At 35.9% G+C, this 10,037-nt stretch overlaps 1 long non-coding RNA gene across 2 annotated transcripts; it reads left to right on the plus strand.

The window, feature by feature from the left end:
* Positions 1-4,274: 4,274 nt before the first annotated feature.
* Positions 4,275-8,135, plus strand: LOC147987325 (uncharacterized). 2 transcript variants are annotated; one of them, XR_015615284.1, is made up of 6 exons: positions 4,275-4,345; positions 5,003-5,072; positions 5,719-5,787; positions 6,628-6,681; positions 6,841-7,038; positions 7,147-8,135. It is a non-coding gene; the product is annotated as an uncharacterized LOC147987325 (long non-coding RNA). The 2 variants fall into 2 exon arrangements; XR_015615283.1 differs by having other exon boundaries at positions 6,879-7,038.
* The last annotated feature ends 1,902 nt before the right edge of the window (positions 8,136-10,037 follow it).

Here is a 10,037-nt window from a genome sequence, read left to right on the forward strand (position 1 = left end):
GAATTTTAAAGACTTCAATCTTGATTTGTCTCAGACGAGTTTTAACTGGTAAGCCATCTAAATTCACGAACTTTAGTTTTGAGTATTTTAAATTTATTTGAAAGTTATTTGTTATAGTTTACAACTTTTATAGTAGTTTTGATTCACCTTACCAAATTCACCCCAATACTGCATGCATGTGTTAAAACAATACTATTGCTTAAATTGTGTAGGTTTATTTTTGTTGTAAACCTATTAAGAAGTACTTTATTGTTTTTTGTTTTGAGGGTCAACAATTCTATGGATGTCTATCTTATAAACAACCTTGCTCTTAATGAATATAATCATTAATTTTCTTCCAAGGAATATTTTTTATTAAATTTCTACCTTATTAATGATGCTTTTAATGAGTATATATATGTATATGCTTTTTCATTAGTAAATACATTTGCTTTTAATGCGTAAATACATATGTTTTAATGAGTATATATGCATTTCATGAGTATATATATATACAGATAGTTCCTTATTTTCTTGCACATTGCTCTCTCCCCCTTACACAAACTCTGTCTCTCACCCTCCCTTCCCCCCTCTCTATATCTATCTATCTACTTCCATCGCGAAGAGAAAGGTGCAAATTTCTTACTCCGAGTAGATCTGTCCTTATGGAAATTTATTGCCTTTTTAAACATTATGCAAGTGTTGTTCTTTATAGATTCTCTCAAAGATCTTCTTGGGAATTTTAAAGACTTCAATCTTGATTTGTCTCGGACGAGTTTTAACTGGTAAGCCATCTAAATTCACGAACTTTAGTTGGGAGTATTTTAAATTTATTTGAAAGTTATTTGTTATAGTTTACAAATTTTACAGTAGGTTTGATTCACCTTACCAAATTCACCCCAATACTGCATGCATGTGATAAAACAATACTATTGCTTACATTGTGTAGGTTGATTTTTGTTGTAAATCTATTAAAAAATACTCTATTGTTTTCTGTTTTGCGGGTCAACAATTCTCATGGATGTCTATCTTATAAACAACCTTGCTCTTAATGAATATAATCATTAATTTTCTTCCAAGGAATATTTTTTATTAAATTTCTACCGTATTAATGATGCTTTTAATGAGTATATATATATATATGTATATGCTTTTTCATTAGTAAATACATATGCTTTAATGCGTAAATACATATGTTTAATGAGTATATATGCATTTCATGAGTATATATATACATATAGTGCCTTATTTTCTTGCACATTGCTCTCTCTCCCTTACACAAACTCTGTCTCTCACCATCCCTTCCTCCCTCTCTATATCTATTTATCTATTTCCATCGCGAAGAGAAAGGTGCAAATTTCTTACTCCGAGTAGATCCGTCCTTATGGAAATTTATTGCCTTTTTAAACATTATGCAAGTGTTGTTCTTTATAGATTCTCTCAAAGATCTTCTTGGGAATTTTAAAGACTTCAATCTAGATTTGTCTCGGACGAGTTTTAACTGGTAAGCCATCTAAATTCATGAACTTTAGTTGGGAGTATTTTAAATTTATTTGAAAGTTATTTGTTATAGCTTACAAATTTTACAGTAGGTTTGATTCACCTTACCAAATTCACCCCAATACTGCATGCATGTGATAAAACAATACTATTGCTTACATTGTGTAGGTTGATTTTTGTTGTAAATCTATTAAAAAATACTCTATTGTTTTCTGTTTTGCGGGTCAACAATTCTCATGGATGTCTATCTTATAAACAACCTTGCTCTTAATGAATATAATCATTAATTTTCTTCCAAGGAATATTTTTTATTAAATTTCTACCGTATTAATGATGCTTTTAATGAGTATATATATATATGTATATGCTTTTTCATTAGTAAATACATATGCTTTAATGCGTAAATACATATGTTTAATGAGTATATATGCATTTCATGAGTATATATATACATATAGTGCCTTATTTTCTTGCACATTGCTCTCTCTCCCTTACACAAACTCTGTCTCTCACCCTCCCTTCCTCCCTCTCTATATCTATTTATCTATTTCCATCGCGAAGAGAAAGGTGCAAATTTCTTACTCCGAGTAGATCCGTCCTTATGGAAATTTATTGCCTTTTTAAACATTATGCAAGTGTTGTTCTTTATAGATTCTCTCAAAGATCTTCTTGGGAATTTTAAAGACTTCAATCTTGATTTGTCTCAGACGAGTTTTAACTGGTAAGCCATCTAAATTCACGAACTTTAGTTTTGAGTATTTTAAATTTATTTGAAAGTTATTTGTTATAGTTTACAACTTTTATAGTAGTTTTGATTCACCTTACCAAATTCACCCCAATACTGCATGCATGTGTTAAAACAATACTATTGCTTACATTGTGTAGGTTTATTTTTGTTGTAAACCTATTAAGAAGTACTTTATTGTTTTTTGTTTTGAGGGTCAACAATTCTATGGATGTCTATCTTATAAACAACCTTGCTCTTAATGAATATAATCATTAATTTTCTTCCAAGGAATATTTTTTATTAAATTTCTACCTTATTAATGATGCTTTTAATGAGTATATATATGTATATGCTTTTTCATTAGTAAATACATATGCTTTTAATGCGTAAATACATATGTTTTAATGAGTATATATGCATTTCATGAGTATATATATATACAGATAGTTCCTTATTTTCTTGCACATTGCTCTCTCCCCCTTACACAAACTCTGTCTCTCACCCTCCCTTCCCCCTCTCTATATCTGTCTATCTACTTCCATCGCGAAGAGAAAGGTGCAAATTTCTTACTCCGAGTAGATCTGTCCTTATGGAAATTTATTGCCTTTTTAAACATTATGCAAGTGTTGTTCTTTATAGATTCTCTCAAAGATCTTCTTGGGAATTTTAAAGACTTCAATCTTGATTTGTCTCGGACGAGTTTTAACTGGTAAGCCATCTAAATTCACGAACTTTAGTTGGGAGTATTTTAAATTTATTTGAAAGTTATTTGTTATAGTTTACAAATTTTACAGTAGGTTTGATTCACCTTACCAAATTCACCCCAATACTGCATGCATGTGATAAAACAATACTATTGCTTAAATTGTGTAGGTTGATTTTTATTGTAAACCTATTAAGAAATACTCTATTGTTTTCTGTTTTGCGGGTCAACAATTCTCATGGATGTCTATCTTATAAACAACCTTGCTCTTAATGAATATAATCATTAATTTTCTTCCAAGGAATATTTTTTATTAAATTTCTACCTTATTAATGACGCTTTTAATGAGTATATATATGTATATGCTTTTTCATTAGTAAATACATATGCTTTAATGCGTAAATACATATGTTTAATGAGTATATATGCATTTCATGAGTATATATATACATATAGTGCCTATTTTCTTGCACATTGCTCTCTCTCCCTTACACAAACTCTGTCTCTCACCCTCCCTTCCTCCCTCTCTATATCTATTTATCTATTTCCATCGCGAAGAGAAAGGTGCAAATTTCTTACTCCGAGTAGATCCGTCCTTATGGAAATTTATTGCCTTTTTAAACATTATGCAAGTGTTGTTCTTTATAGATTCTCTCAAAGATCTTCTTGGGAATTTTAAAGACTTCAATCTAGATTTGTCTCGGACGAGTTTTAACTGGTAAGCCATCTAAATTCATGAACTTTAGTTGGGAGTATTTTAAATTTATTTGAAAGTTATTTGTTATAGCTTACAAATTTTACAGTAGTTTTGGATCACCTTACCAAATTCACCCCAATACTGCATGCATGTGTTAAAACAATACTATTGCTTACATTGTGTAGGTTGATTTTTATTGTAAACCTATTAAGAAATACTCTATTGTTTTCTGTTTTGCGGGTCAACAATTCTCATGGATGTCTATCTTATAAACAACCTTGCTCTTAATGAATATAATCATTAATTTTCTTCCAAGGAATATGTTTTTATTAAATTTATGCCTTATTAATGATGCTTTTAATGAGTATATATATGTATATGCTTTTTCATTAGTAAATACATATGCTTTGAATGCGTAAATACATATGTTTTAATGAGTATATATGCATTTCATGAGTATATATACAGATAGTTCCTTATTTTCTTGCACATTGCTCTCTCTCCCTTACACAAACTTTGTCTCTCACCCTCCCTTCCTCCCTCTCTATATCTATCTATCTATCTATTTCCATCGCGAAGAGAAAGGTGCAAATTTCTTACTCCGAGTAGGTCCGTCCTTATGGAAATTTATTGCCTTTTTAAACATTATGCAAGTGTTGTTCTTTATAGATTCTCTCAAAAATCTTCTTGGGAATTTTAGAGACATCAATCTCGATTTGTCTCGGACGAGTTTTAACTGGTAAGCCATCTAAATTCACGAACTTTAGTTGGGAGTATTTTGAATTTATTTGAAAGTTATTTGTTATAGTTTACAAATTATATAGTAGGTTTGATTCACCTTACCATATTCACCCCAATACTGCATGCATGTGTTAAAACAATAATATTGCTTACATTATGTAGGTTGATTTTTGTTGTAAACCTATTAAAAAAAATACTCTATTATTTTCTGATTTGTGAGTCAAAAATTCTCATGGATGTCTATCTTATAAACAACCTCGCTTTTAATGAATATAATCATTAATTTTCTTCCATGGAATATTTTTTATTAAATTTCTACCTTATTAATGATGCTTTTAATGAGTATATATATATGTATATGCTTTTTCATTAGTAAATACATATGCTTTTAATGCGTATGTACATATGTTTTAATGAGTATATATGCATTTCATGAGTATATATATATATATATACAAATAGTTCCTTATTTTCTTGCACATTGCTCTCTCTCCCTTACACAAATTATGTCTCTCAGCCTCCCTTCCCCCCTCTTTATATCTATCTATCTATTTCCATCGCGAAGAGAAAGGTGCAAATTTCTTACTCCGAGTAGATCCGTCCTTATGGAAATTTATTGCCTTTTTAAACATTATGCAAGTGTTGTTCTTTATAGATTCTCTCAAAGATCTTCTTGGGAATCTTAAAGACTTCAATCTCAATTTGTCTCGGACGAGTTTTAACTGGTAAGCCATCTAAATTCACGAACTTTAGTTGGTAGTATTTTAAATTTGTTTGAAAGTTATTTGTTATAGTTTACAAATTTTACAGTAGGTTTGATTCACCTTACCAAATTCACCCCAATACTGCATGCATGTGTTAAAACAATACTATTGCTTACACTGTGTAGGTTAATTTTTGTTGTAAACCTATTAAAAAGTACTCTATTGTTTTCTGTTTTGCGGGTCAACAATTCTCATGGATGTCTATCTTATAAACAACCTTGCTCTTAATGAATATAATCATTAATTTTCTTCCAATGAATATTTTTTTATTAAATTTCTACCTTATTAATGATGCTTTTAATGAGTATATATATGTATATGCTTTTTCATTAGTAAATACATATGCTTTTAATGCGTAAATACATATGTTTTAATGAATATATATGCATTTCATGAGTATATAAATACAGATAGTTCCTTATTTTTTTGCACATTGCTCTCTCTCCCTTACACAAACTCTGTCTCTCACCCTCCCTTCCTCCCTCTCTATATCTATCTATCTATTTCCATCGCGAAGAGAAAGGTGCAAATTTCTTACTCCGAGTAGATCCATCCTTATGGAAATTTATTGCCTTTTTAAACATTATGCAATTGTTGTTCTTTATAGATTCTCTCAAAGATCTTCTTGGAATTTTAAAGACTTCAATCTCAATTTGTCTTGGACGAGTTTTAACTGGTAAGCCATCTAAATTCACGAACTTTAGTTGGGAGTATTTTAAATTTATTTGAAAGTTATTTGTTATAGTTTACAAATTTTACAGTAGGTTTGATTCACCTTACCAAATTCACCCCAATACTGCATGCATGTGTTAAAACAATAATATTGCTCACATTGTGTAGGTTGATTTTTGTTGTAAACCTATTAAAAAATACTCTATTGTTTTCTGTTTTGCGGGTCAACAATTCTCATGGACGGTTTCTAGTGTTTTGGTTGCATTATTTGTGCTAGATCTTTAGATGATCTGAATTTAATAGGATACAACCACAAAAAGATATTCCTAAAAAGAGAGTGGTCCGCACAATCCATTTACAATATCTATCGAATTGAGCATTTATAGTTCTTGAATTTGGATATCTCATAAATTAATACCTCCAATATATAAATTTCCCCGGTGAGATTGTTATCATTAATTTCTACTTAAATATTTCAATAATTATATGTCCATCTTATGAATGTTATTTTTAAATGGAGTATAATATTTAACATTATTCCAAAGATTATTTTAGTAATTAAATGTCTACCTAGTTTACCATGATTTTAAAGAGAATATTCCGTAAATATTTACTTCCTTATTTACTTGAGGTATCGACCATACTAGCCCTTGGATCATGCAAAATTCATAGTTCATGAGAATCTAGGCGCACAAAAAGAAGTGTTTAGTTTAATATTCTATAGTCCCAAATGAAATACCAAAACAAAAGTGAAGGGACCATTTGCTAGGGTAGCAAGAAAACATTCACATATCGATGCATCAAATATACCATAGGATTTACAATGGTGCCATCATTCCTGCAGGGGCCCAGTTCATTCACGGGGAACACTTTTGACGAAGAAACTGCCATAACTTGGGTACGTGGCTCTTATCATTGTAATATATAGTACAACATGCAAGTGTTAAGACAATGATATTATTTACAATGTGTCAATAGTTTTCCATTTGTAAATAAGTGGACCAATGTGAATACATACCCGTCCTCATGGCCGAGTTCCGGTGTTTTCAATGAATAGTTGATGATAGATCTTAGAGCTAGAGACCCGTCCTACAGGCATACCATCCTCCAGCCCTTCCTTCATGCCTGAAGAGGAAGTTGACGGTCATGTCGTTCTTGAGGAGATGGATGTCACTGTACGACAGAGCAGCAAGCGCGCCCGAGCCTTAGGAAATGCTTTCAAGAGACTTGGGCAAAGATCCATCCTAGAATGGAGGTAATACCTTAGAGTAGCGCTTCCTATTCCCATTAGACCCCGATCCTTGTAGGTCTTGTTTGACCGTTAGCCCCAGACATGAATTTTTGACTTGTTTCGGTTCCGTAGGTACTGCGTCAGTGCAAGGACCGGCTTAAAGCTGAGGCCGAAGAGCTTTGACGGTTACTGGTTGAAGGGAGGTCCCAAACCGCTATCGTGGAGGACTCCATTGATGATCCTTCTATCAGTAGAGTTTCCTATGCTACCTTATTATGTGATAAGCTTGCAGATGACATCAATATCTTCTATTGTATGATGTAGCAGAAAAACAGTATTATGAGGCCTAGCATGGAAAGAAGCGAATGATATGCTCTATCACTAATGCCGATCTCAAAGAGGCCCGTTTGTGTCTGGAGTAATTTCCCATGCCAAGTCTGTAGTGGAGTCCAAAAAATATATTTCCAACCTCTGTGACCTTCTCAAAGAAAAGTGATGTGCGGAGGGTGTGCTCCAGTAGTGCGTCATGACGCTTAGAACCGACCTGGCTACTATAGAGGCTTGAAAGTGCACATTAGTCATTGCGGAAGCTGCTTCCTTACATGAGGCCGGTCGACAAGCTTCCCTGGAGTTGGAGGAGCCGCATGTAAGTGCGTGCTAAAAATCTTGTTGAAGCTATGAAATGTTTGTAAGTTTCCTCCTGATCAATTTGTCTCAAGAATTTTTATGTTAGGGTATTTTTATTCCCTTTTGCGTGCCGGTATTTCCCTGGAGATGGACATCTTCTTTGGCAAGGAGAGTTTGAGTATGGTTGTACCCTTGTGGCAGTAGTTGGAAAAGGCCCTTATTCGGATACTGGGTCAATGTGGGACCCGTGCATGGTAGAAGTTTGCTTGTGGGCTATAATGGACCTTTTGAAGGAGCCCGGATTGTCCTCGCACTGCTTAAGGCGCACCATCCGGGTATTTCCATGATGATCGTCGCTACTTCGTTTCCCGAGGACTGCCAAGTTTTGGACTTCTTCGAGTAAGTGAAGGATCCAGCTAAGATGGTGGCGGCAAATTGCGACCTGGATGTAGGCATGGAGTAGCCTGAAAAGATAGGATGACCTTTGTGGCCTATGTTACACGCATAAAAATTCAGTTTTATGCATTTTTAGCGCACTTGAATTTAATATTAGTGTGAAACTTGCTTTGCTCCTGACCAAGCTTATGATATTGCCTAAGGTTCTTTGTCTTTATGTTTACGTTAGGAGCCGGGATGACCAAGAATATTTCTAGTATCCGGCTTCCCGTGGTTATGCCCTATGGGAGGGGACCATCGTTATTTTCAGTGGTTATGTCTTATGTCGATGCAGCCATGTGTCGGTGACACTAGGAGGTTGGTAATGACATAGTAGCCCCTGGGTTCGGACAAGTAGAGGGAATGAACGATGCAACCTCTGTGGTGGTCGTGGAGAGGTCCGCTATGCACAATATGCAACCCCTGATCCAGGCGAGCAGAGAGTTACATTTGCTTCCACCTCTTGGTCTATCCCAGGGTGTTCGTTGTTGATTTATCAATTGAGATAGTAGACCAATACGGGAGAGTAGCAATGATTCCTTTCTTGACCAGTTTATTTGGATCGAGCCAAAACATATACGCTAAAAAACATGATCGCTGTCGGTGTCAAAACCGACGGATCTCGGGTAAGGGGTCCCGAACTGTGCGTCTAGAATCGATGGTAACAGGAGGCAGGGGACACGATGTTTACCCAGGTTCGGGCCCTCTTGATGGAGGTAATACCCTACGTCATGCTTGATTGATATTGATGATATGAGTATTACAAGAGTTGATCTACCACGAGATCGTAGAGGCTAAAACCCTAGAAGCTAGCCTATGGTATGATTATTGTATATATTGTATATCTATCGACTAGCCTGGCCTCGGTTTATATAATGCACCGGAGGCCTAGGATAACAAGAGTCCTACCCGAATACGCCGGTGGGGAGAAGTCCTTGTCTTGATCGCCAAGTCTTGTGGAATCTTCCTTGTATGCGGTAGCCGTCCGAACTGGCCCATGAGTATACGGCCACGGGGGTCCTCGGCCCAATCTAATAGATCGGGAGACGACGTGGTGAGTACCCCCTAATCCAGGACACTGTCAGTAGCCCCCTGAACCGGTCTTCAAGTTAGGGACGCTCCTCGATTCTTCCGAACTGTTCTTCATCTTCGGTTGCCGGTCTTGAAAACTGGTTCAACAAATCTTCTTTATCTTCGATCTTGAGGATCGCCGAAATGCATTCGACGAGTTTACACGTCGGGTATCCGAGGAGCCCCTTTAAGTTTCCGGCCTTTATCAATGCCTTGTTTATTTTTATGCCACACCTCGGGTTTGAAGTTGTTCCCGTGAGGCAGGGTCCTCTTGCGTCCGAGCTCCAACGCCGGACTGCATTCGAGGTATCTTTTGCAGCCGAGCACCAACGCCGGACCGCTTCCCAGCTCTAGCGCCGGAATGTATCCGAGCTCCAACGCCGGACTATGTATTCGAGCTCCAACGCCGGACTGTATATCCGAGCTCCAACGCCGAAATATATCCGAGCTCCAACGCCAGACTGTGTCCAGGCTCCAATGCCGGACTATATCCGAGGTGTCATATCACCTTGGTTCAAAAAAGTTGAAAGAGTTTAGCCGAGCTTAATGCCGGAAATGCCCTCTATGGAGCCAGCCACTAGCGCCCGAGCTTTATGCCGGACTGCTTCCGAGGTGGTGCACCACCCCGACTATGGGCCGATTTTTTGTCAATATTTTTTATTGGTGCAATTTATTCTCTGCCGAGATATATAGCCAGTAGCCCTCAAGGTGTGTATCGGTCTAAAACCCGAGATGCACATGAAGGATGACATAAGTCCGTTGATCCCAGTAGCCGCTGAGACTCAGGTTGATTTGCAAAATCGGCCTAAGGATCAAGTCCTAACTCGGCAGAATACTTCGGGACACAAAAACGGCGTGCTCAGTCCTCAAGACTCAGGTTGGGTGCGGCC

The sequence above is a fragment of the Triticum urartu genome, chromosome 2A, assembly GCF_056163025.1.
Source record: "Triticum urartu cultivar PI428250 chromosome 2A, HENAU_Tu73, whole genome shotgun sequence".
Lineage (NCBI taxonomy): Eukaryota > Viridiplantae > Streptophyta > Magnoliopsida > Poales > Poaceae > Triticum > Triticum urartu.